Source organism: Drosophila rhopaloa, unplaced genomic scaffold (assembly GCF_018152115.1).
Source record: "Drosophila rhopaloa isolate 14029-0021.01 unplaced genomic scaffold, ASM1815211v1 contig_167, whole genome shotgun sequence".
Classification (NCBI taxonomy): domain Eukaryota; kingdom Metazoa; phylum Arthropoda; class Insecta; order Diptera; family Drosophilidae; genus Drosophila; species Drosophila rhopaloa.
Genome location: NW_025335047.1, coordinates 8151238 through 8176656, shown reverse-complemented (window position 1 = coordinate 8176656; position 25419 = coordinate 8151238). Strand labels below are relative to the sequence as shown.

The 25419-nt window shown below is 39.6% G+C and overlaps 1 protein-coding gene across 2 annotated transcripts in view; it reads right to left on the bottom strand.

The window, feature by feature from the left end:
- LOC108046396 (cGMP-specific 3',5'-cyclic phosphodiesterase) overlaps nt 1–25419 on the bottom strand; it is a 46975-nt gene that overhangs the window by 18997 nt on the left and 2559 nt on the right. The window contains exon 2 of one of the 2 annotated variants that reach the window (XM_044458461.1): nt 24126–24171. The exons of the other annotated variant lie outside the window; for it this stretch is intronic. The gene's annotated coding sequence lies outside the window, so the exon portion shown is untranslated. The remainder of the gene's footprint in view (nt 1–24125; nt 24172–25419) is intronic. 2 annotated transcript variants of the gene reach the window in all.

The window sequence follows — 25419 nt, the reverse complement described above, 5'->3', positions numbered from 1 at the left end:
AAAATTGCTTTGTTCTCGCCGGCTTCTGTGGGCGTGGCTCTTCGTGCTCAGCTTAGTTGCTACTGTAAATTTAATGTCAACACTAAAGATTAAGAGTTTAATGCGCACTTTGGCAAACAAATTTTTTGCACCCCCTTTTATAGCCAGTCGACCTCGGTCGGATGCCATAAATCGAACATTAAGTTACCAACTCCACCAGCCACTGAAATTATAAGCTTATTTGCGCTGGTCTAAAGTCCAATTAAGTTGATCTAATAAAGTGGAAGCAAAAGCTTCAAGTAAATTAAGGGTTATTAAATAGAATTCTATTAAAGCCATATATATAAAATAGAGCTTTACTACTTTTTAGAAATATGCCGTATCTAAACTCGTACGATTGTTTCCCCATACAAAAGCCATCGAAACAACTACATATTTTATTTTTATGTAACTTTGTTTGAATTAATGTGGAAAACAGAACTCACAAGTCCCTTGTTTAACATGAAACTCATTTATAAATTCAGCAAATTTGCATTAGCCCAACATGGCGTGCCTGCTGAATTTTCTGCCAACGGACTGCGCAATGTAAATATTTCGCTGCAAAATGCAAACAATTAGACGTAATTAAGCCCATGCAAAATCTGAATTTGCCAAAGCGTTTAGCTGCCGCAAAGCGGCGCACTGAAGCCTTTCCCCCGTCCCCCTCAAACTACATCCGAATCCTTGTGGAATTGACAATGCCATCATCCCACTGCCTGTCCATCAAGCAAGTCAACATTTGCATAATTCCAAATAGAGCATTGACGCTGTGGTTCCCCGGATGCCTTCTGCAGATAGTTTGTTTCCTAATTCGACAGCAGCAATTAGAGCTGGCCATGAGCAGTGGCAAATTAGGATGGAGAAGGGGGAATATGCGCTATCCCGACTGTCACGCACTCTATTCCGGAAATAGGCAGCGGAAATCACCGACATCATGGCATACAAAATGGTAAAGTCCACATGTGGGCGCAATATAGTTGGGCTTATATTAATAGTAACGACCAAAATAATTAAATTTATTTTTATATTCTTTTGAAATAGCCTAGAAAAATTATTAGGGTATGTATTTTATACAGAATAACTCTAATCCTATTTTGTATTTAACACTAAACAATTATTACTGCTAATTCGTTGTTATGGAAAACTTTTGTTGTGACCACAGCTGTATGGTGATTATTTTTTGAAAACATAAAAAATAATTTGAATATTTGGGTGAAAAGCTCATGCATTTCAAATGACCTGCTCTACTCACAACCTTCGTTTTGTATAAAGTTTAGTTCGCTTTGTGGCATTACCCTCAGCATGAAACCACCAAAATAATTACTATAAGACCCCCTTGATTATAGCCTGTTTGTAATGTTTCGCTACCATGCAAAATAGTAGCGACTGCAGCTCGAATTAAACTCGACAGTGTTTATTTTAAATTGCAACATGCAAATCAGACAAATGCACACACACACATCGCATGGAGAGCTCCACTCATATTTGCCGTAATTAAAAAATATGTGTAAGTTGGCTTCGCTGGTCATGCACTTTTACCCAGCGGCGGTAGTTATTTTTAATTAAAGTGCGGCACAAACGTGTTGGGATCCGTGGTTCTCCCGGTTTGCAGGCTGCAGTCTGCAGGTTTCAGGACGCTTTGCGGTGCAGCCCACGTCACTTTCCGAAGTCGGGGCATGCAAATGACTGAACGGGACCTGCGGTCACCGCTGCCCACCTGAACTACAGGGGCCACCCAAAGCCACCCCCACCCACAATCAGGGCACCTGCAACTGCAGGGTCCAACGGCGACCATAAATAGACGGCAAACAGCGAGGGGTCACTGCAGAAAAAATGTTCAAAATATAAGCCCCATCTAACTTAAAAAAATTAAATGGAAACTTGATTGGGTAAATGTCTCGTCTTCCTTATACAAATATTAATAATACATGTTTGTATGATTATAAATAACCAAACTAAACAATTAAATATCAAAGTATCAGCACAGAATTTTCATACATTTAATTATTAGATTTTAATAGTGTTTATAAACTACTGATAAGTGAACTAACTCGAGTTTCATGTGTTTAAATATAAGCAAATTAAGTTATTTATTATATTTGTTTAATCAATACAAAGAATATAACTAATAACCAGATTAAAATATATACAATTAAGTCTGTCAATCAATTCAATTGGAAATCTAATAGTTAATTAAGTAAAATAAACCAAGCCACTTGAGATTTTCAGTGTTTTGCAGCCAGTGTGGTGGTTGAGTGGGCCACCACGTTTGAAATTACGGAATTAGTGGCGACCAACGCACACAATCGCTCTTCAACTCCCCACCGCCACATTGTTGCCATTTTGCAAGCGGAAGTACCTATTACATGACGTGCGTGCAGTGGGAATGGGGTGTTTTCAAGGATGCCAAGGATGCGGGTAAATTAACTTTGCGGTTAGTTTGTAGCTCGCCAGCTGAGCTGGCCGTTTCAGCACCTTCAGTTTCATGTTTTCAATTTGCCAAATTGCAACGTTGCATTTTGGACGCGACTTCATCAGCAGCGCTTAGCGGTGCTTTTGCCCGCCATTGGCCGCCTTTCGCCCATTTTCAACCACCCCTTTCCCCCCATTTCAACCCCATTTCAGCCTTGCATTTAAGGAATTGACAGGACAGTCACGTAGCGGCCTTATACACACACAAGCACACACTCTCTGCCGCATTGCTGTTGCACTTTATAAGCTTTCAACGGCTGCCGCTTCCCAAAGGACATTTGGCCTTTTTGGCTTAACAGTGGAAAATGCGCCCAAGGCGAAAAGGAGGCGAAGTGAGGGGGTCGTTGGATGGAAAAGCCTGGTGCTGACATCACCCCCCTCTTCTAGTCTTGTTCATGTTGTGGTAATACGAAATTTACATTTCCCACATGAACAAGATTTCCCCGAAATATTTTCTTAGACAATACTTGTTGCATTATAATTGCTTGGCTTCCTTAGCTAGTTTTGGCAACTTCCAAGTAAATTTTCAAACAAATTTTAGACGAGAATTTAGTGAAAATATTTACAGAAGCTTCTTGAAATTATAAAGAACTCTACAAAAAATCCTTGTATCCAAAACGGCTACTAAATGGTATATAACAATTTGTAAGCCACAAAAACGTAGATTTAGCCAATAAATTCGGCATCGTCTTTAGTTCTGTGTTAATCTTCACTTGAAAATTAGGATACTTGGGACTCCTGGTGATAGTCAAAGAAGTAGACATGTAATCCAACAATTAAAGTTGGGATTCAAGTGGTTCCTGGCATTAGTCAAAATGTTTACCTGCCTGCCACATATGAAATGACATGACATGGAGAAGCCATCAACCCATCCTTGTAGTTGCCATTCATTGTGCCAGAAATTCTTCTGCCGAAATGGAAATGTTTGCCCTGGGCATGGATATTGGAATTGGGATGGGAATTGTCAGTAGCCATGTGGTCGGCATACTGCAGATGTCAAAAATTTGTTATTTATTGAGGGTAAACTGCAATCGAAAATTGAGGAATCTATTTGCCTTCGGATTGATTGCAGAGCATGTGTCAGAGGCAGCAAGCGAATGTTTACCATTAAGGCAACTTCGATTTTATGCTGAATACTTTCAATATCTTTATTTATTTATTTAAATAGCTTCATGGATGTTTTTGCTTTGTTTAATGTTTACAGAGCAATTACCAACAATATTGGTTCACCTCAGAGTTCACTTCACATCCTTCAAAGCATTGCACAAGAATGCTTGCCGTTGGTCATTTAACAAACCATGAAATTCAATTAAAATGCAATTTCGTACAAAATGATGAATGGACGCAGTCAAATGCACAAAATTCTTTGGCTAGCCGCAATATTCTACTCGAAAACGTGTCAGCTTCAGAGAGGAAATTCAAATCACAAAAAGCTTTTCAGCAGATCAACTTTCCAACCCGCGAGGCCATCATTAATACTTGTCGCATCCACAGAAACTCTGCACCTCCTTTATGGTGGAAAGCTGAAATCTAGTCATGGCAAAATAATTGAAAAACTTTCGTCAGTCCCGAAACAAAGTCAAGGCGAAGACAAAGTAAGCTGTGATGCTCCAAGGCATTCGGGCTTAATTAAAAGATTCAACAGAGGATGCTGGAAAGGCCAAGGAGTTCTGGTCCTGACCACTTTGAAAACCCAAACCAGAGGCTAAGTAAGAGCCAGTGGCTTGTGGTCGGAGCTCTTGTGCAGTGTCCGTCCATTAATGCAACACAATAACCAATTTACCACTTAACTTCCAGCATTCAGCTCCTTGGCACTGCAATCCCAGGCGCTCGAAGGGCAAGCCCTCCTGACAGGACCTCTTGACTGGCCGCACTCCCGGTCCACCGGGTGCAAACAGGGCCAACAAGGCGCATAAATGTCAACAATGTTGACTGAAAATAGTGGCCCGCTGACAGCATAATGCAGCGGCGACTCAGCAGCTCAGCATCTTACCAGCTCGGCAAAGTGAATGCGACGGCTCGACTCTGGGTGCATTGTGACCCGGCCTTTTTGATTCCACCTCCACTTTGGTGGCCAGGACTTTGCCATCAGCCCAGAGGAGAAACTCATAACAACGTGTAATCCTTCAGAGGGTCGTGATTTGTTACTGCTGTTTTAACATTTTTAACATACATTTTCCCAAAATTAAGACTAAATGCTTATACTTTATAGAACTTGTTACAGTATTAAGGAAATGTTACATAGATTTTTTTAAGATGAGCCTAAATGTTTGTACTTAATACCAAATACAACAAAATTAATATTTATTCTAATTACAACAAAATTTTGTATTTACAATCATAAGAAATATATCTAAATATAGAACGAACTATTTATAGTTATTTTATAAACTTGGCTTAACCGAATGAAATATTTTCTAAAAATAATTAAGAAGATGTCAAATAATATGCTAATCACACAAAAATACGTAAGTTTAAGTCAAGATCAAATAAAGCCACGGTCTTAGATCAAAGTTCAGCAGCCACACCGCATCCCATTACCAATTTAAGCAATTTAAATATGATTTGCCACGTTTCATGTGAGGAATTGAAGTGAAATTGATTTCATTTCACTCATGTGACACACATCCAAACATATTTGTGCCTCGTGCGTTGAGGTTTTGAGCTTGAAGTGGCAATTTAATTCCACTTTGTCTGGCTGCGTGTTTGTTATTCAATTTTGCCATCGAAAACACACGAAATATTCTACGAAACAAGCCGCAATAATAACGTTCCTGCATAATTTGATAACACACCAAGAGGGGCCGATGAAGACTGTGTTTCTGATGGGTTCTATATTGTCACATGGAGCCATGGGTACAGGACGAGTGGCTGTCAGGCATTTGTGTTTGCACAAGCTCAAGTGGCATTGGCTTTGGCTTTTGTGTTCCGTCTCTGTTTCTATCTCTGTCTCTATCTCCATCTCTGTCACCCTGACTCTCTGCAGCTGCTTCCGTTTCCGGCCGAGCCACTCCGACACCCACTTCCGGTCGCCCAGCACCTCCATGTACTATGGTATCCTCTATTGACAGTGGCTCTTAATGGCATCACAATATTTAGCTGTGGCTTTGTTTCAAGACAATTTATGCCTGATTGCATTGATTGATTAAGCGCACTTGTTGTTTCGGTCCAGGAATTGCCTGTCACTTGGATATTCCCGGACTTTAATTAGCTCATTCTCGTAGCCATGCTGAGTTGAATTTTAATTTTGTGGATTCTGCGTGTAAACGAATTTGCGGCCAGCAACCAAACTTTGCAATTAAAACTTTAGGCAAACAAATATTGAATAATAAATTGTTTTATGGTGCAGTTAAAAGTTTTTGCTTTCCGGTGGTTGGGGTGGTTGTATACAAGACTTTAAATCGATTAGTGAGTGGAGGGTATATTACACAGAACTTTCTCACTGTCAAGGGACTCACAGTTTTTACCCCAAAAAAGACAATGTCAATGTCCAAATCAAGCTGAAAGCCCAACTGGAGCGGAATAAATAAGGCGTCTGACAGGATTCGTTCGACCCCGAGAAAATATGACAGGCCATAAAGCACATTAATTGCTTGCCATCAGGCACAAGAAATGCTCGATGTCAATTCAACTCTGACTCATTACTATTCAGCCCACACTCGAGTCCGAATCCTGATATCGATACTCACCGAGGACAAGGACATCGGGGTTGTGACATCCCAGCTGAATGGTTCATAAACCAAATCACGGCCAACCGACTGTTGTCATTTTTCACATAAAGCGAACTGTACCCAATACATACTATACAGCAAGTTCATTTATTTTTTGGCCCGCTCTCTGCTGAACGTTGTTGCTCTTTTATTCGTCGAATTTTCCGCAAATAATTCAAGCACCCTAAGCCACTCACTGACTCAGCAGAAACAATCGAGAAATCCTTTGATTTCCTTGAATGACAAAATGCTGCTGTCATGTAGCTAAGCTGTAAATGACATTAGCCCTGGCTTACCAAGCAAATCCCTGTTTGGTAACTACACTTAAATCCTTTCCCAAAAACGAAAGCGAATCAGTGTGAGTTGCAATCACAGGACTCAGTGGAAGGTAAAATTAAGTCCGAACTGATTCGAGTGCATCCAAAAGGCAGCAGAGTGACCCGAACTAGCCGAGCATAAATGTGTGTGTGCATACCAAGGATCAGCTCCGCTGATTATCCAGCATTTTCACAGCTGACTTGAGTCCTATTCCTGGTCTTTTGTCTGTGACCACAGGGCGATGAGCATTGGCAGAGTCAAGACGGCAATTAATTGACTTTTAAGAGGTATTCACATGGAATGAAATCAGTGTTGTAATCGTATTCAAATAAATTCACTTGATCAAGCAAATTAAATTTAACTAATAGAATGTCTTGAAATTGCCATTGTATTTATAAGTGAGTAAAGAAAATATATCTGATAGGAAGTAAGTATTTGGAATTTTGGCTTAAAAATATTGCACAAGGTTTAATATGACGACAAATTTAATGTTTTCTACCTGAAGAAATTATCAACTATAAATAGTTATCTGGTATTTAAACCATAGATTTATTCCGCCAGTCCTATTTTTCAATGCTCCATTTACCGCACTTAAGTGCAAAAGCATTACACAAAGTCTTCAGTCAGCAAATAGAGCAAGGTATTCATATTCAAATACCTCGATGCAATCATTCAATCAATGCCGCAATGAGTCAACCCTTGGCGATGGACATTGAAATGCCATTAGCGTGTCCGTGTTTGGGAACCGCAACAACTGCGGTCAAAACGTGTAAAGGACACAAAACAGGACCAAGCAGGACCACAAGACCGCAGTGCTGAAAACTAATTAAAGTCTTTTATTCTACACCGCGCACCACCGCTCGTATTTGAATAATACATTTTTGCGATTTGCGGCATTGCTCATACGCCGTGGGGTGCCGTTTTGGCAATTTTCAGTATATACATATGGCAACTGCTTCGCACACTTGTGGCCCATTAATGTTTAATTTTATGCAGCTTTCTGTCGCCTCGTGGCAACATAATGAAATGCCCGCCACATTGTTCGCCCCACAAAAGGTCAAACTAGAAAGTTTTAAAAGCCTTTTCCACCTGAGCTACAGCCAGCCACTAAATGCTACCGAAAGTTTTTGCCTCTCGTGGGGATTTTCGCAGCTTTTAAGTGGCACCCGTCTGTAGAGTTTCATTAATTAAACACTTGCGCTGTCTGTTAGTCAGTCACACGCACTTAAAAAAATACAGTATTGTTGCCAATCACCTAAATTTTGTAGTACCAATCAATTAATTTAAAAGGCCGTTTGTAAAATACTTTATTAATGTGATTGGAACTAATTAAAATGAAATTTCAAATAGCCTACTATAATAAATATTTTTTTGTACATTTTAAAGTCACTGAATAACACGTTAATTTAGTGAAAGCTCTTTGAACTAGTCCTAGTTCTTAAAATTTTAACCCATAAAATTTCTGCTTACTTTTGGGACATCTAAAACATTTTCAGTGCAATTGGTGCTAACATTTCGCCTCAAATTTTCTCCTGCTTCCATATTCCGCATTTCCTCGGCTGTTTAAAAATGGCTTCATCAGCTTAGTCAGCTGCACTCTGTTTGAGAAAAGCTGCCATGGTGGTGCACTTATATCCCGGTGGTTGCGAATAATAAGTTGTTGATTTCCAGACTTACTTGCCGTATGGAGCTTAAATATTTTGCGAGTTGGGAAGTGGCTTCACTTATCGATTTGTCATTTGGCAGGCGCTTAAGCCATCTATTTTTATACCAATAATGACTGGAAATTGTCGCTAAAATGTTTATAATGTTGGCGTTGTAAATGTAAATTGCTTTCCCAGCAGGCCAACACACATACACACACGAGAGCTTATTTTGGAAAATTCAGAGATCCTTTGGCAGCATGAAATCGTATTACGCGGCAGATAAGCTGCTCGGTATTAACTGCCAGCACTCATTTAATGAAACTTTTTTATTACTTCCTTGCTTTATGCTGCCCATTTAAATTGCCACCATTCGATCGGAATCAACGAGATTTTAATGCGATTTCGATTGGCAACAGGGGCTCAAATTATGTAAGAGTACTTATGGAATTCCATTTAAAACTTGCTTTGCCATCACACATTCATTTCGTTTTTAAGTTTTTCTTTTAGTTAAAAGCGTAGTGGAGTGATTTATGACTTCGAATTTTCCACAACATGTCCTGATTACAAAAAACCAAAACACAATTATTCTGCAGTCATAACTAAACGATTATCGTATTGTTACCGTGAACGAAATATATGAAACAATATATACCATAGAATATCTCTACTGCAAATATTATTTTCATTAACTGTTCTTTTCAGTTTTGTCAGTTAATAAAACATAGTGATGGCATTTAATCAAAATCGAGTTACGTTTTATTAAAATTAAATGAATTAAATTCCCCCAAATTTTAAAGCTTGTGAACTCAGAAGGCATTAAGGCAAAACATGGACGTGAAAATGGCAGCTACGGATCGTGTTCAAAAATGCAATTAAATTAGTTCGCACGATGTCCCTTGTATTATCAAAAGAAAGAGCAAATACAGGAACTAAAAACGAAACTGATGGCGAAAAAAAATGTCAAATGTCAGTTGCAAGATGGAACATGGGATATATGGTTGAAAATACGAGAATTGCATGACACCGTTTTTTTAATGATTTTTGTCAGCCATTCTGTGCGAGTGCAAAATTTATGAGATCTGCAAAAAGTGACGCATGTGTTGGGTGCTGCCAAGATATCCGGTAGATGCGATACGTGCTGGCTTTCGAATAAATACATGTGTGTTTTGCTTTGGCACGGAATGAATTTCCCCGTCGTAGGTAAACGGGCATAAATGTTTTACAAAAACTTGTTCGTGCCACACGTAGAAGGAATAACAAGCGAATTAATTAATTAAACGTTAGTTGGGCTTCATGTTTAAGTGTCGCAGCTGCCGCCTGCGAAACACACATTAATGGCACATGCACGAGTATGTTTCTGGGATCCTGGAATGAGTGTAATGGATGGACGCAGGACCCAAATATAATTGACAGCTGTGATTTATACATGTTAGCTGTAATTGGACATTCAACAGCATGGAGAATCAGCCCACGGACAGGGAATCGACTTGGAAGGTGTCCATGGAGACGATATCAAGTCAAGGTTAATTTAATGGACGCAGTTTCTAGAGAAGAAGCCCAGCGATTTCTAGAGAAGAAGAAAGCCAGCCAAAGAGCAAATGAAATTCCCCTCCAGCCAATATCCATGGCCAACTGGAGGGCAAAGAATTTTTAGCAGTCAGTGCACGTGGGTCTTCCATTCTTTTCGGTATGTGTATATCTCTACCTTGAACAATCACAAGGTAGAATTTGCATGAATAGAAAAGTATTCTGCTTTGCTTTAAGAGACAAAGGAGCCTTTTCAGATGCAACCCAACATGATTGCTATAAGAAATTAAATTGTTATTTACCAAGTATAGAAGAATATAGCTAAAATGATAATTACACAGTTGAAGTTCAAGTCCAAACAGAACTTTAATTCAGCACTCAACGCAAGCAATATATTAATTGGCCATATTGTCTGAACTGACAAAGTAAAACCGAAGCGCTGCCAATAAAACTAAAGAGCCTCAGATTAGCCGAAAAAGAAAACAAAGGAGCCGAAGAAACCCAAACAATTCCCTGAAATGAGCCAAGACTTTTGCTCAACATTAAATTTGATTGAGATTAATAGCGAAATAAATGCTGAATATTATTATGGCTGCCTGTGGCCATTAGCAGAGGAGAAAAGTGAAAGAAAACAAAGACGAAAGCAAAGCCGAAGCCAAATTTGGGTGTTAATCTTGTTTCTTGTTATCGGGTATATTTCTACTTCGGGATAATGCAATTTACCGACCTGTCGCTGCCACTGACCAGTTAATTGTGGGGCTAATTAACATAAATCAGTCGGGACGAAAGCCTAACAAATGTCGCCGGGCCCACAAATTGACTCACCCGTCGGTGGCGGGCTGAATAAACAATTGTGTAATATCATATTGGAGCATAGCAGAGCAGACCAGACCGATTGGCATTCGGAATTTATGCCCGGGCTACGGAATGTGCAGCCCAGGAGTCAGTGTGTCACTCAGTTGCGGCTGCCCACGGATCCCACAGGACCTGCGCTGGTCCACAGTCCTTCGGACTACGTGTGTCCTTTGCTGTCAGTTTGTTTGTGCGCCACTGTGTTAGTTTGTTTGCTCTATCCCGCACCGCTCAGCTGCTATTTATCATGCAACCATGGCACGTTTGTCATCCAACCCCTTTTTGGCACGCCCCCTGGCATTTCCCGGGGGGGCTGGGGGCGTAGCCGCGCCCCTTCGAAACGCCAACGGTCCCAGGCAGCGCATTAAGTGAGCTGCTTTATGCTCTTTGAACCAAGCGGCGAAACAATTTTAGCGTACATAAATTTCATTTATGAAAATCATTTGCACAAACTTTGCCATCCAAAAAGTATGCTACAAAAATGTCCCTTGGCAACAGTGCGTATGAACATTGTGTCAATTAGTGCACTGTGAAAAAAAACCTATTTGGAAAGATTATACAATTTTTAACAAATTAAATAAAATATTTTATATATTTTATTTATTTATTATTTACTTTTTATCCGACATTTTTTTTATGGACAGTTATTTAATTTGTTCAAAATATTTTATTTTACCCATATCATTAACATTTATACCCTTGGCGTTCAAAAATTCTGATTTAATAAAATATTTTAAAATATTTGAACGCCAAGGGTATAAATGTTGTCTTTTCTAACTCCAAGCCCCTAAGCTTAAGGCCATAATTTTCCTCAGTGTATTTGAGCCGATTGCTCTGTAGTATATCGTGTGTGACGTTTATGATTGATGTATTCGAGAACCGCCTGCTTCACCGCCTCCTGCGTCTATTTTTATGTCGCCAGTTTGTGCGCCTTTGCATTGGCAATTTCGGTTGTTTCGCTGCCGGTTTCCTTTTATGATTTCAATCAAGTCAAGTGGATTTGCATTCTTGTTTAAGTTTTCATGGCCCGTACGCTTCTACCACTGTTATTATCGCCTTTTTATGTGTCTCCCTCTCGCTCTGTCTATGCGTTTGTGGGCTCCCTGGTTTCCTGGGGATTTTATCGGGCTCGCGCATCTAACTGGGTCAACAACAAGCATTGTTGTGGTCTTTCCCCCGGGGAAATGAATTTCCCACCCTAACGTTATTTTCCATGCGCTCTTGACCACGTTTTAATGCGTCAGTCGGTTGCGGCTGCTTATTAGCATTAATTGTGAACTAGAATTGAATGTCCAAGGGGCGTGAGAATGGCATAATTGTAATTACCCGCAATTCGTTTTAATTAAAATGGAGACATCGCAGGAGTTGAGGTAATTTAATTATATATGACAATTTAAATAAATTAAAAATAAACTAATAAACTTATTAAAGTGGTTTTTCGACCCAAGGAACTGAATGGACAAGATTTGGGTTTGTCTTTCCGTTTTAAGCTTTTCATCGACTAACGTTAAACCTATTATAATAAATAAATTAAAAAGCAAAAACAGCAAATCTGGAGCAATAACATTTTTGGAGAAAACTTTGGCTGAGTGAAAAGTTTTGGCGAATTTCCTGTTGCATGTTGATGGCATGCGGAATCCTCGTTTTACCATCCACTCTCCTCCATTCATCAAAGGAATAGTTTATGACGGTACAAGGCGATCGCCACGGGCGGTCATTTATCAAGAGAAAAGTTTTGGGAAGCGAAAATCCAAATAAATTTATATTAACAACAGACACGTCGAAGTTTTTCGTTGAGGCAAAAGTTGTTAAGCGAATTAATTTATTTTAAAGCCAAAAAATCCATTTTGCTCGGCTGACCGCAAGTTGACTTTCATTTGCACTTGATGCAAACTAATTGAGACTGACATCGTTCCGGTCCAGCCCATTTAATTACAATTAACTGGGATACCCTTTAACCCTGCACTTTTCAAACATCCAAGCACATATGATTGTTTGAGGACTTCGGTTTTACCAAAGCTGGGGCTGAATGTGGCTCACTATGAGTCAATTGCCTGGAAGCGGAAGCAGAAGAAAATTTTGTTATTGACAGCCATTAAGGATAAATTTATTTCGCATCATATACCTCGATATGTGAGCATTATCGACAGCCAATATTATGGCACATTGGCCAATCGAGACACAGCAAGATACTTGAGAAAAGCGAGGAAAAAGAACATTTGACATTTTAAGTTCGCAACTTGTTTTGTTAGTATCTACCATCTTGAACTTTTCAATTTAAAGCAGAATTTAAAATATAGAAGTTTTTGAACTAATACTAATTCCCATAGACATATAAAATATACCTAAAATATATTCGATATAAAGGTAAATATTTATGCTCTTACTTTTTAATAAAGAATTTATTAGACATTTCCCAAATTTGTTCCTCAACTTTGGTGCCCAGTTGGGGACATCGCGGTACTTTCACAGACACCAGTCAAGCCCAAGATTACATGATTTCCTATTTTATGCCACCGCGTTTGTCCCGTCCTATCCATTACCGACTTCGTGTTCAAGTTGTAACAAGCGTCGCTTTAAAATGGCCCAACTTATGTATTGCACAACTGGCGCAAAAGTTTTACAATGCCAATCCGGAAACAAAACGAGGAACAGGAGCCAGAACCCAGAAGCCGGAGTGGTAACAGCAGCTGCTGGTTACGACTACAACACGAACAAGCCGTGTAAGCCGGGCGCATCGAATTCGGAGAAAAAAGTACGACCATACAAAGTCACAGTCACGGGGGCTTGGACCACGGGGCGTATGAGTATCCCGTTTCATTGGTTTTCCCAGCGAAAAGGGCAGAAGTTCTCGGATTTCTCTAGCTTTGCATGCAGCTAGAGGTGAAAAATTTAATAAAGCGCAACTGCAACTTCACTTGTTGATGATGATGGATATTTTGCGGTTGCCTTGGCCACCGTGGCTTCTCGACTTCTCGGCTCCCCGGTGACTTGTTCTGTCTTCTGGTCCTTTTTCCTGCCCTTGCCCACTACATTCCACCCCAGAGAACCCAGACAAGCTCATCAGAGTCTGCAGAGCTTTCGGAATGCTGGCTGCAAGTTGCGAGTTTCCATCTTATTACTTGATGTTTACCCTATGAATATTTGAGGAATGCCAAGGATTTTCAGTTCCCTTTTTATGCACATTTATGCAAGAGTTACTCTCTGCTACAAAGTGACAGTAAAGGTATTTTCCACAGCGCAAAAATGTCTGATTCAGTATAAACAACACCCGGCAACATAAAAAATGCATTGGGATGGAGTGTTTTTGTCAATTAAGGGCTGATTTTTCAATGTCATGTTAATGTTCTAGCTTGAAATCCGTGAGCGAAACCTTTCAAACAATCGAATTGTTTGGAAATTGTATTTAATTTATTTAAGATTATTTTTTAATGTTATTAAAGTCTCTTAATTTGACTTTTCACAAACTAAACCCTTTAAAAAAAAACATTTTTTCTATGTTAAGCTCAATTTGTTTCAAGGTATATTTTATAAGTTACAATTCTTTCTAACCGTGTTATCATCTTTTCCGAGTAACTTTTTTGCAAGGCTTTGTAAATATAAATATATATATTTTCGTATATAGTTGAGCTTTTATGGAAACTACAGTGACTGAAGTACCATTTTTTATTGACGTGTGCTAACGATTTGGAGAAAATGTAAAGAATATTAATAGTTGAAAAGTAGCACCTGCCAAAAAATGATATGGAAAGATGAAGCTAAAATTTAGCTATCCCCATGACACTCAATAAAAGTCAATGTTTGCCGCATTCAAAAGTCCAGCACGTAGCCTGCAGGTGTCTGCCAAACGGAACAAACTGCAAGTGACTTACATTCGGTTTGCAACTTGTATAAATATTGCAGAATGGCCAAGTAGACAAACATGCAGGCAAACAGATCGAATCGATAGAGTCTCCCACCACCCAGAATCCTCGTTGCGGATAACCAAAGATGATGATGATGTGGATGTACGTGAGTCCAAGGAAACCGATATAAACTGCACCTCTAAGCCAACTTTGGCGGCGGGGCATGCATCGTTTTCATTATATTCGAGCCTGAAACCGAAGGACGATAAAAATTTTGATGCCCGGGCATATAATTTTATAAAGCCAAGCGAACAGACAAACAGTTCTCAAGCTCGTTTTTCCTGCGGCTGTGTTCGTACAAATGCTGCCTTTCCGTTTTCCCGCACATGGCGGATATTTTACAACTTCCGGCCGACTTTTATGACCGCACCCATCGCCACCGCCCCCTCATTCTCGAGTGCCAGGATAGGTCGTTAAATTTTAACACTGATGTGTTAATGCCCCCTCGAATTCTGCTGCCGGCAGGACCAAGCCGAGTGCAACTTGAGCCAGGATCCTCTTGTCCTGTTTCCAACATTGCCAGCCAGTTACGGGCCAAATTTGTTTGACGAATTGCCAAAACATCAGAGCAATTTGTGCCAAGAGCGCGTACAAAGTTTGGCAAATAAATTGTCAAATGCCAGCGAAATAAAAAGCTCGAATATTTCACCCAAGACAAGTTGCAATCTGGCACCTTAGCAGACATCCTTGGCCGAGGTGCAACAATAGCAATGGCAATCAGCCATAAGTTGGGCTAGGAGCAATGGCATAATCAGGTGTACGAGGGGACAGGCGAGCTGAGGGCAGGTGAAAAGGTTGGCAGATTAACGACAGTCGAAGAGTGGCTTGGGGTACCGCTTTAGACCGTCAAATAAACTTCTACTGATGATAAATTGTCAGTTGGAGTTCTTAAGGTTCACAAACCTATCTGAGTTGCTATGACTTTTTAACAGAAATATGTCGATATGCATCATAACTATTATATTTTTTTTTAGCTAAATAAACAATTTGAAAGAGCCGTTGGGCAATAGGTTTTTAAACCAACCCAGTTGAAAATTCCCAAAGGTTGCACATTCAACTGTAGTTACTATATGTTTATATAGCTACACTTTTATTGTCTTCGACAGACAAAACTAGTTTTCACACGTGTCGCAAAGGCCCCGAGCAAATTATGCCCCGTTCGAGCTTGACTTGGCGCAAAAGTGTTCAATAATTTCCCACTTGGCTTCACCAATTCTTGATTATGTAAGCGCACGATTATGGATAAATATTTAACGCGTTTTTATTTTTATGGTGATCATATGAGGTGCGAGAAAAGGTGCTAAATGCTCGCTAATTTAAGCCCAAACTATTTGCATTTAAGCTAAAAAACTTAGTGATTTGAGGGCTCAAAACGCGTGACTCGTTTCAATTAAATTGTTTAAAGCGAAGCGTGCTTCTAATCAAGTCTCTGTCTGGTTCATTACATAATTTTGCATAAATCGCCAAGTGCTTGACACGAATTTTCCCATCAGCGGATTCTGACTTGTTTGATGGCGGCTAAGTTTTGTCCCCGGTTTGCTGATTTTGTCACATCCGTCTCACTATCTTTAACCGCTGTCATGTCAAGCGTTTATGTTAGTATTGTCCCATCGCTGAGGCTTCCCTTTTTTCGCAGATTGATATATGTTTGTATTGAAACACGTATACGCACCATCTGCATATCAATCAGATGCCACAGTGCTGTCACTCTTCTGTCACATTTCCCGGCGTGTGAGAATCCCGGCAGGAGTTCGCTTCTGTCTGGTCCCTCTGGCTTCTATACTTCTGCACATGAAAAATATGAATCGTTCGCGTTTTGCATATTTATCGTCCGTTTTTCTGCTCCCCCAGTGAATGCTATTTTATGACGTCCTTTCGTGAAAAATTCTATTCGCATTCCGATAAGAAAACTCAATTAAAATGCTCGACGTGTCGCAAATCAGTTGGATATACATTGAGAACTTTTGAATTGATTGTGGCATACATTGATTTCATTTCCAGCAGTTCGCCCGCGGTGGTTCTCGATGTTTGTAATTTCAAAGCTTTTGTTTTTCGGAATGCATTTTGCAAATATTTTTGTTGCTTGCCGACAATGTTTGCATTTCCCCCGGGCAACGCAAGCGAAATCGGATGGTGTCTGAAATCGAATGCTGGCAACTAAGTAAGTGACAGTTCCAGGAAAGAGGAATAGAATGTTTCTTTTCTCCAATTTAAAAATATCTATTCTAAGAAAAACCGTTTCTCCGTTACTTTCCCTCCTCGAACTTATTGTTGCGGTCACAAGAACTCCAGAAATAGAATGCAGGCTTGAATGCGTTTTGAATTTGGTTACATATGGCCGCAAAAATATTATTCATACGCCCTGTTGGCCGGGGAACGAGCAGCCAACCGCAAAACCAACTATTTATGTGACCAGGCCGAATCCTCCGACTCCAGCGTTTCAATGGCATTATCAACTATGAATGAAATGGAAATTGCTTCTATACTGCGTATACTGCCAACGAAGGAATTTCAATTTTTACGCTCCACGAGCGCACACAATTCATAGCATACATCATGGCCGACCCTCGGCATAAAAAAAAGTGAATATTAAAGTCCCGCCATTTGTTGAGTAGCTTAGTTTTTCTATATTTGGGCCATTAGGCAAACTTGAGTGGCGGTGAAACTTTCCGATAGGGTAGGGAAAAAAACTACGAGCAAATTGCATGCTTTGAAAAATCGACTTAAATATTTGCCAGGAGTGTATGCAATTTTTATGATTTACGTTCCATTCGCCATGCTCTAATGTTGTAGTGGGTCACAGATTGATTGCCGGCATTAAATGTTGTTGGGGGGGAGTAGAATTTTATTGGCTAGCAACATGAATAGGCGGGCAACTATGCTTGAAGAATTTCTGCTATTCTCTCACATGAAAATTCATATCGATATTAAATACGACAATAAGTTAAACAAAGGCACAAGATCCTTTAATTATTACGAATTTATGCTAACGAATCTATTACTCTATAATAAATTGCTTTAATGATGGATACCTTTTGATGTTATTTTCCTTTGTGAGCATGGCTTGCAAGGCAATATTTGGCCTTACAGTTCAAACATTGACACACATTGCGGAAATGAAAGACAGGAAGCTAACTCTGTCCAAGCAATGGCTTCCTTCCACCTACACAAGTCAAATATTTGTGATTATCCATTGTGGCCCATAAATGATTCCCCTTTGGGCAGTCAATTTACATATGGATAAACGATTAGCAGCTAATAGATTACTATCTTGTTTGCCCGCCTGGCAAGGTCCGATCAAAATTATAGCTACGGGCAACAGTAGAGTCCGATGAGAATTTCCCCTTTAAAGCGACTTGATGTGTATCAAATATCAACACATTACGCATACGCCACGTGGCAGGCCCTCTGCTGACTGAGAGTGGCACTCAGCTGGCGGTGCGTGCTGGAGTTGCTCGGCGCAGAAGAAAGATTGATTGAATCCAGAAGTGGCGATAGCGAGCGCAAAATAAAATGGAAAAGCAAACAGTAATGACGGCGGCAACGGCACGTAAACAGAATATACAACTATTGTGCGGCTACAGATGACATTCTCTCAAATAAATCCGAATAAAAAAATTGTATTTATTTTTTATTTAACAAATTATTAGTTCCGAAATTTGTATTTAATTCTATCACTGAAAATATTAAAGATTGGTTTGTATGATATATGTAAATACGAAGATCCCAGGGAGATCTATATATTTTGACCAACAAAAAAAGTATGTTTAATGTTTAAATAAAAAATGATAAAAATATTTAGTCACATAATATATATTTATATTATGTTTTTTTTATAGGTGATGTATACAAAGGGTGGCAACGTTTTCGACATTTCCGTGTTCTTCTCTAGTGTTTACTGTACCGAATGCCGCTGAGACATATGCGTGTGTGCGTGCTATTCAAATGTTGGCTGACGCCATTCCTTTTTTTAGCCCCCTTCCCCTGCATTGCGTGCACCTCCTAACTCGACACGAAATTTATGCACACGTTTATTGTTGCTTATGTTTGTTTCTGTGTGCGTGGGTATATTGTTCGTGTGTGGGTGAGCTGTGTGCTCAGGTAAAAGCAATATTTCTTTCACTTTTACGATATTCCTTGCCGCTCAACCGCCTCGCCACTAAGCACCTTGAACTTGTCCAGTGCCTTAAACTTTTCCCAACACTTGGGGCATACTTTTAGGCGACTCTCCATCCTTCCACCGTTCGGTTTTCCGGTAGTAATTAATTTCGTTTTTATTGCATGCGCCTTTTCCTGTCCCAGTCCTCGAAAGACTGACCGTTAGTCAGTTTTTGTTGGTTTCCTCGTCATTCTTCGCCTTTTAGTGTGGTCGCGAATCGTTTTTCGTGCCCATTGAAGTCATAAAAACTGTAATTAAACACGAAGAACTAGTGTCACATGGCGCATACGTGACGTGGGTCTGGTTTCCGTTTAATTGCTTATACGCAACGTGTGCAGCAGCAAGAAGTAGTCCTGCTCAAGAGTTGGATGGCCATGATTTGCAGTGAAGGCTTTGAATACTCATCGGAAATTTATGAAGCTGAAGAGCTTTTCGATTCTCTCTATTTGCATTTCACAGTGGCTTTAAGTTGGCTTTTAAGACCTGTTAAGTGAGACGAGGAAGTTGAAGTTGATAGCCAACATTAATCGCACGTTGTGGCACATTTTATCAACACAAGAATGTAAAAACGGCCATTTAGATGAAGTCAACTTCATTACGGTTATTAATTAGCTCAAAGTTTCCAAGCTGTTAGTGTTATGTGAGGCATCTTTTTGCTCCAGGTGCTCTGGCGTTAGAAATACTACGCCCACACACACTCGGCTTCAACGGGCAAAGATAATAACTCAACTCAGAGCAACTTGCAGCCTGCAGGGCCTGAGCAGGGATATAATCCCGAGCGGAGTTAAGCATCAACATGAGCTGCCTGACAACAAGGACTCGGGCGCATAATTACATGAATATTGTTGCATGTTGTTGGGAGCCTGTTTATGGCCGCTTACCCTGATGCTCTTTTGTCCCATTTGTGTGACCTTGCCTGCTCACCAAATAGGATCCATGTGTTACTGTGACTGCACTAGCAAAAACAGCTAGCAAATATGAATTTAAATATATAAAAATAAACTTTAAATAAACTCTACTTATTTTTGCTAATTTATTCTTTAAGTGGGAAAATAATAAATAAATATTTTTAGGCGCTTCAAGCCATTATAAAATCCAATTTGAAATATCTTAGATTTGGCACCCACATTATTAAATATTTAAACATTTCTTCGGTATCGTATTTTCCGACTAAAGTGTTTAATTTTCAGTTATATTTAAAATGAAATCGTAATTTTTTGCCAGTGTTTATCCCTTTATTTGCCCCTCTGCTGTCTGTCTAACTGAATGTGTGTCTGGCAGTCCGACTGTCTGTCTGTCCGCCGGCTTCCTGTTCGCTCGCTGGAAACCTCAAGCGCTCTTCACCGCGCTCAAAAAGCCAAGCACATGGGCCAAACAAAAGCGCAACAACGGAGGTAGCCCGAACATGACCCTCGAAACAAAGCGAAACGACAACAAACATGGGCCAACTGGATGGCAACGAACTAATGTGGCATAGATTTTTAGCATAAACAGCGAGAATCGTTTGTGGCAACCCAAGGAGATGCCTCTCTTTGGCACTCGACTCAAGACCTTAAAAGGAAGCGAGGACCAAGATGGAAAAGCGGCCCCTTGTATTCAATTGCAAAACCGCAGCTCGCAAACACAAACACACACACAGGGCACCCACATCGACACTTTACACATGTCCTTTTGCAGATTTGATGGCGAAATGAAGATGAGAGACATGTCCTGCGGCCTGGCTTATGTATTTAGTTACATTTGCCAAATGAAATATTCATACATTCGTGTGCATTTACTTGGAAGTCGTGTACTTTAGCCCAAAAGCGTGGCTAAAAAGCCGGAAATTTTACCATCTATGTGCGAGTAGTCTCCCCTTCTATATGGATAATATCTCCCCACTTCTCTTCGCATTTACAATTTGCTTACATTTCAGAATTTTCAACTTTTCTAGTGCGATTCACCGTTTCGTATTCCACCCAGCTTTCCTCCGGTTATCCTTTTCTCATCGTGTGCTTACATGTTTGTGTGCGCTTGGGTTCCTCGCTTTTTAGTTAAAAGTTTTTCCACTCAGTTTGTTGGGCAAACAAATGCGTTCTGCAGTTCGGCCAAAAAGATATAAGTGGGATAAACAAATTAGATACCCTTACATTTTTCTTTGACTAAAATCAGATCTACTTTCTAGTAACCAGCTTCAAAAATTTAACTACTTATACAGTTTGTGCTTCTAACAGTTATATCAAAATTTATTACACAAAATTTATTTTTCGTTGAACAAAAATAGCCGATGGATTTATCAAATATATGAATAATAATTTAATCGTGTTATTTTATTGTTATTTTAATTGAGTAATTTTATTATAGTTCCATTATTGTATTCCATATTAATAATTTATTATGCAATATAAATTCCGTATGTAAAGGCTTTTCAAATGAACATTGTAAAATGTATTCCGCTCGCACTTTTATTTTTTGTAAACTGAAACATCCAATGTACCCTGCACAAATTTAACGCCTATAGGGGAACGGAATGAATAGGCCATTTAAATAATAACAATTCCGCATGGATGACCGCAGCAGGGCATTAACTAATATCACTGGCAGTTTATAGTGTCCGCCGGCAGTTCTATGAAAAGGTCGAAAACGCAAAAGGGTTGGCCTCAGCCATTCAGGGCTCTTAAACTTTAATGTCAGCAAAAAGGAAATGAAAATGATTTCATTAGATTAGCGACGCATTGTTGGGATATTCAAAGCGAAAGCCAAATTACTGATTTGAAAAAGACTCCAAACGTAGCCATGTTTTCAATCATCGATTGGATCAATACTTTTAGTGGGAACGGGCAGCTGGAAGTGGATTTGACAGCTTAACTTATTTATTTATTGCCATAAAAACTGATTTCAATTTCAGCTCTGTCATGCACTCAAACCTACCAATTCAGATACAGCCGGGTCAAGAACTTTAACACAATATCCGAACTGATTGCATTGAAAACCGATAAATGCTGTTAGTTTTAATTGAATTCGGTTAGGGACGAGTTGCGCTCGGGAACTTGTTGGGCGGGTGCGATAAGCCAATTTTGAAATTGTTATTCAATTAAATTTGGCAAGATCAACAAGAGCAGCAAAAACTCTGAACAACAAAAATTAATCGAGCCTGTGTAATAAATTGCAATTTATGTTAAGTTCATTTTTGCATTTAAATCAGTCAAACAAAAACCGGCAGCGCTCAGAATCCAGAATTAAATCGAATTATGTTAATTAAATGCGCCATGCACAAAATGAGAAATCATCATTATCATCAGGCAGCCAAGTTGAAGTTGTTGGCCAACTGGTTGACTTATTTATGCCGCACGATTACGCCAACCGCCAGAAAGCATCCAGCCACTTTTATTTTATTTTCCTTTCGAGTTTTCCTGCTTTTTTGAGGCCACCGTTGGCCTCTTTGTTGTCGAGGGCTAACCGTTCTGCGCTTTTGTCGACCACTCGACACACTTTTAATCCTAATTAATCCTTTCTGCGAAATGTTCAGCCCAAATGACCAACAGTCAGACCAAAGGACTCTGGAAAACTTTGGCGGCAGTGAAATCGTCGACATCACCACCTCGACTTGTCGCAAATTAACTCAATGAGCGACTCTTGTTCCAGCGGCAATTGTTGTGGAATAATTTAATTATGCCGACGCTGCTCGGTCACTGGATTCCCGAAAGGACTTCTCCCCGTGTGTGGGCGTGTCTTAAAACCCGGCTAACCATTTTCCAGCTCGAAAGTCGGGCTAAGTAATTGAGTCTCTGCAGGAAAACGTTTGAGTTGGTTTCAAAGTGAACAGTTTCAGAGATTAACCGAACTCTCAGTTTAATTAAAACCTGTTATGTCAACGGCTTAAAATAGCTGGCTTATAAAATTTGGGCATTTTCTTGACTAACTTTAAATTCCATAAATCGACAAACGGAATACTCAATGGTTGTGCAACAAAACACATTTTGATTGCTCAATCAAATGAGTAAAAAAAAAGCAAACAGTAATTTTCACATTACCCGTCAATATACTGATTAATAAAATAAATATATCAGGCGTTAATCTCAAAACAAATAAATGTTCCTTGGAATACGTTTTTCAAAATAATTTATATTTGGGTTGGAAAAAAAAATTAATTAAAATATTAAATTATTAAAAATATATACATTACTTTGACACTCTGATTTCATGGATATATAAATGCTGTTAGCAGGAAGCTCTATATTTAGTTTAAGCAATAAAATGTGTTCTACGTATATAATATTACACATAACTTTAAAATTCGATATTGAATGCGTGTTTAACTTTGGGTATCTAGCTATAAAACAAACCGAACTGTAATGTGAATGCATGCCATGACCCATTTCAGATACTGTCGAGTGCCTCAAGCTGCGTATGCGTAATCTATGTTATTAAAATTACTCGTAATTACCTTCCGGCCATAACGAGTTCTAGCGACTGGCACTTGTGTCCACATGAAATTATAATTACGTGGCAAGTTCAGGCGCCACGTGGCCAGGCAGGTTTATTATTATATAATCGATAGCGAAGTCGGGACCAAAGCAAAGTCGAAAGCTTTTAATTGGGAATTCGCATTTGTAAACAATTCGGGTTTGGCCCACAACAAGAGATGTGAAAACAACACAGTCAACTTTAGCCCCACAAATGGCAGAACAAAAATATCAAACCAAAATAAAAGTGTTGGACTAAAAATAGCGCATATAAACGCTGGAAAAAACTAAAAGGCAAGAACCGAACAATAGAAGAAAAAAAAAAGGCAAAAACCCACAGAGAGCGGTAACAGGATACGCGAGCGCATAGGGAAAATGCGGGGAAAAAGTGGAGAAAATGTGGAATCGCAGGACATGTGGGACAGTCAAATTTATGCGATGGTAGGGACAGCGACACAACCTCAGACAATAATTTTCGCCATGGGAGCCGGCAAAAAGCGAACTTGGCTAGCACACACCCTTTATCTCTGGCCTCTATTGCCCCGCACTCGTGTGTTATTTCCGGCAAAAAGCCACAGCGGCCAACGAATTGAGGGAGGAAACCATGTAAACGTGGCCGAAACTTTGCGAAAAATATCGCCGAGTGGCGGCAGAAGCGCGACTCAAAGTGGCTAAGACGGATAAGCGCCGCACAAAACGGCTAACGGTGAAGTTTTCCCTCAAATTTCGTTCTATAAAGGTTGTTTTTTCTTCGCTACTGTGGTTTCTTTCCCGAGATGGCTGCTAAAAGTACGACGACAGCTGCAGCGGAACCAGTTTCCCCATCCGCCGTGTTTAGGTTGCTTCCTTCCAAAAAAGAAAAAGAAAAAGTAATGCGATTGGGGGCGAGCCTGTGTCATCCGTCTTCGATAGTGTCTTTTGCAACGATTCACAGCTGGAGCAAAAGTTCAGAACTATCCTTTGGGGCAGCTATTAATAGATCGAACTTCATCTTCCTCATTGTTTCCGAGTTTGTTTACGTAGTTTGTAAGCGATTTTAAAAGGCAACGCTGCGTATACGTAACGTGACTTACCAATTCCTTTTCGTCGCAAAAGTTGTTGTGGCTTTTTTCCTGCAAGCTGAATGAGGAAATTAATTAGTTTCAAACAAATTTTTTGGCATTTACTTAAAGTTTGCAAGTTTATTTTCTATCAAAGTTTCTGAGATGGCGAAAAATGTAATTAAAAATTTCATTTTTATATTTTAAGTACTTTAAAAAATGTTATTGTTGAATCTCAAATGATTTTAAGAAATTAAGAATTATATTTTTAATTAATCAACATTCGACTTTTATGATATGAATTTTTTTTGTTTAAAGTAGAGCCGAATCCTAACACAATTTTTTAAGCAAAATAAAGCAATAAGCATTATATATTACTAACAGATTCGTGAGCTATTGTAATAAATTACATTTTGCCATTAAGTCATGCGCATAAATACAAGATATATTTTACAATTAACAAGAGTTGGGCTTAATTGGACACAACATAAATTTTCCAAAGTCGATGTCGAATGTAATTAAGTAGTCTTGGATTTATAACTAATTTTAACCCAATTTTGAAAACGGCGAATCGAATTAGTGTCCGTTTTAGCATCAAGTGCGTGTCCTTCTCTATCTCTCTTTCTTTCAAATGAATCAATAAACATAAATGATTTTCTCCAAGGCGTTTAAATAAATGAATTGCTGATTAAATGAAGTCGGAAAAGGAAGGAAAGAAGGAGACATGACAGATGGGCGAGGATGTCCCAGAGCGATAACAAACAGCAGGATGAAAATGCAAAGAATGCCCGAGAATTTCGGAAACAAAATAAACTTGTAAAAATGGGAGAAGGATAGAGAATTCGTACTGAGGAAATGTTAAAACACAGCCGCAGATGCCGACGCGACTCTCAAAATGTGCTCGGAGACACCGTTTTATGGCCGATGATGAAGGACGAAGGATATGGGCGGCCGAGAATGGCGGAATAATAACAAAAACAAATATCCGCACAAAAGCCAATGAACGTCAGTCAGCGGCAGACGCCATAAACATGGCCGAAGTTTGAGCCTTGGGTTTTTGGCCGAAAAATCTCCATTTCCCCCGAAGTGAAAGACACGTGCCGGGGCCCCAAAAAACAAAAAAAAAAAAAGAGAACGAATCGGGCAAACAAACGCCGGGGAAAATTGCATGCGAAGGGTAATCGCCGAGAACGGGGACTATTTATAAGCGGACCCACGAAAATCGGGACTCCATATACCATAAATCCGCGCGACCTTAACCTTATCCGCATTACACACAGAAAACCCAAAAACAAACAGAAAACAAGGGGAATCCCCCACGAGATTG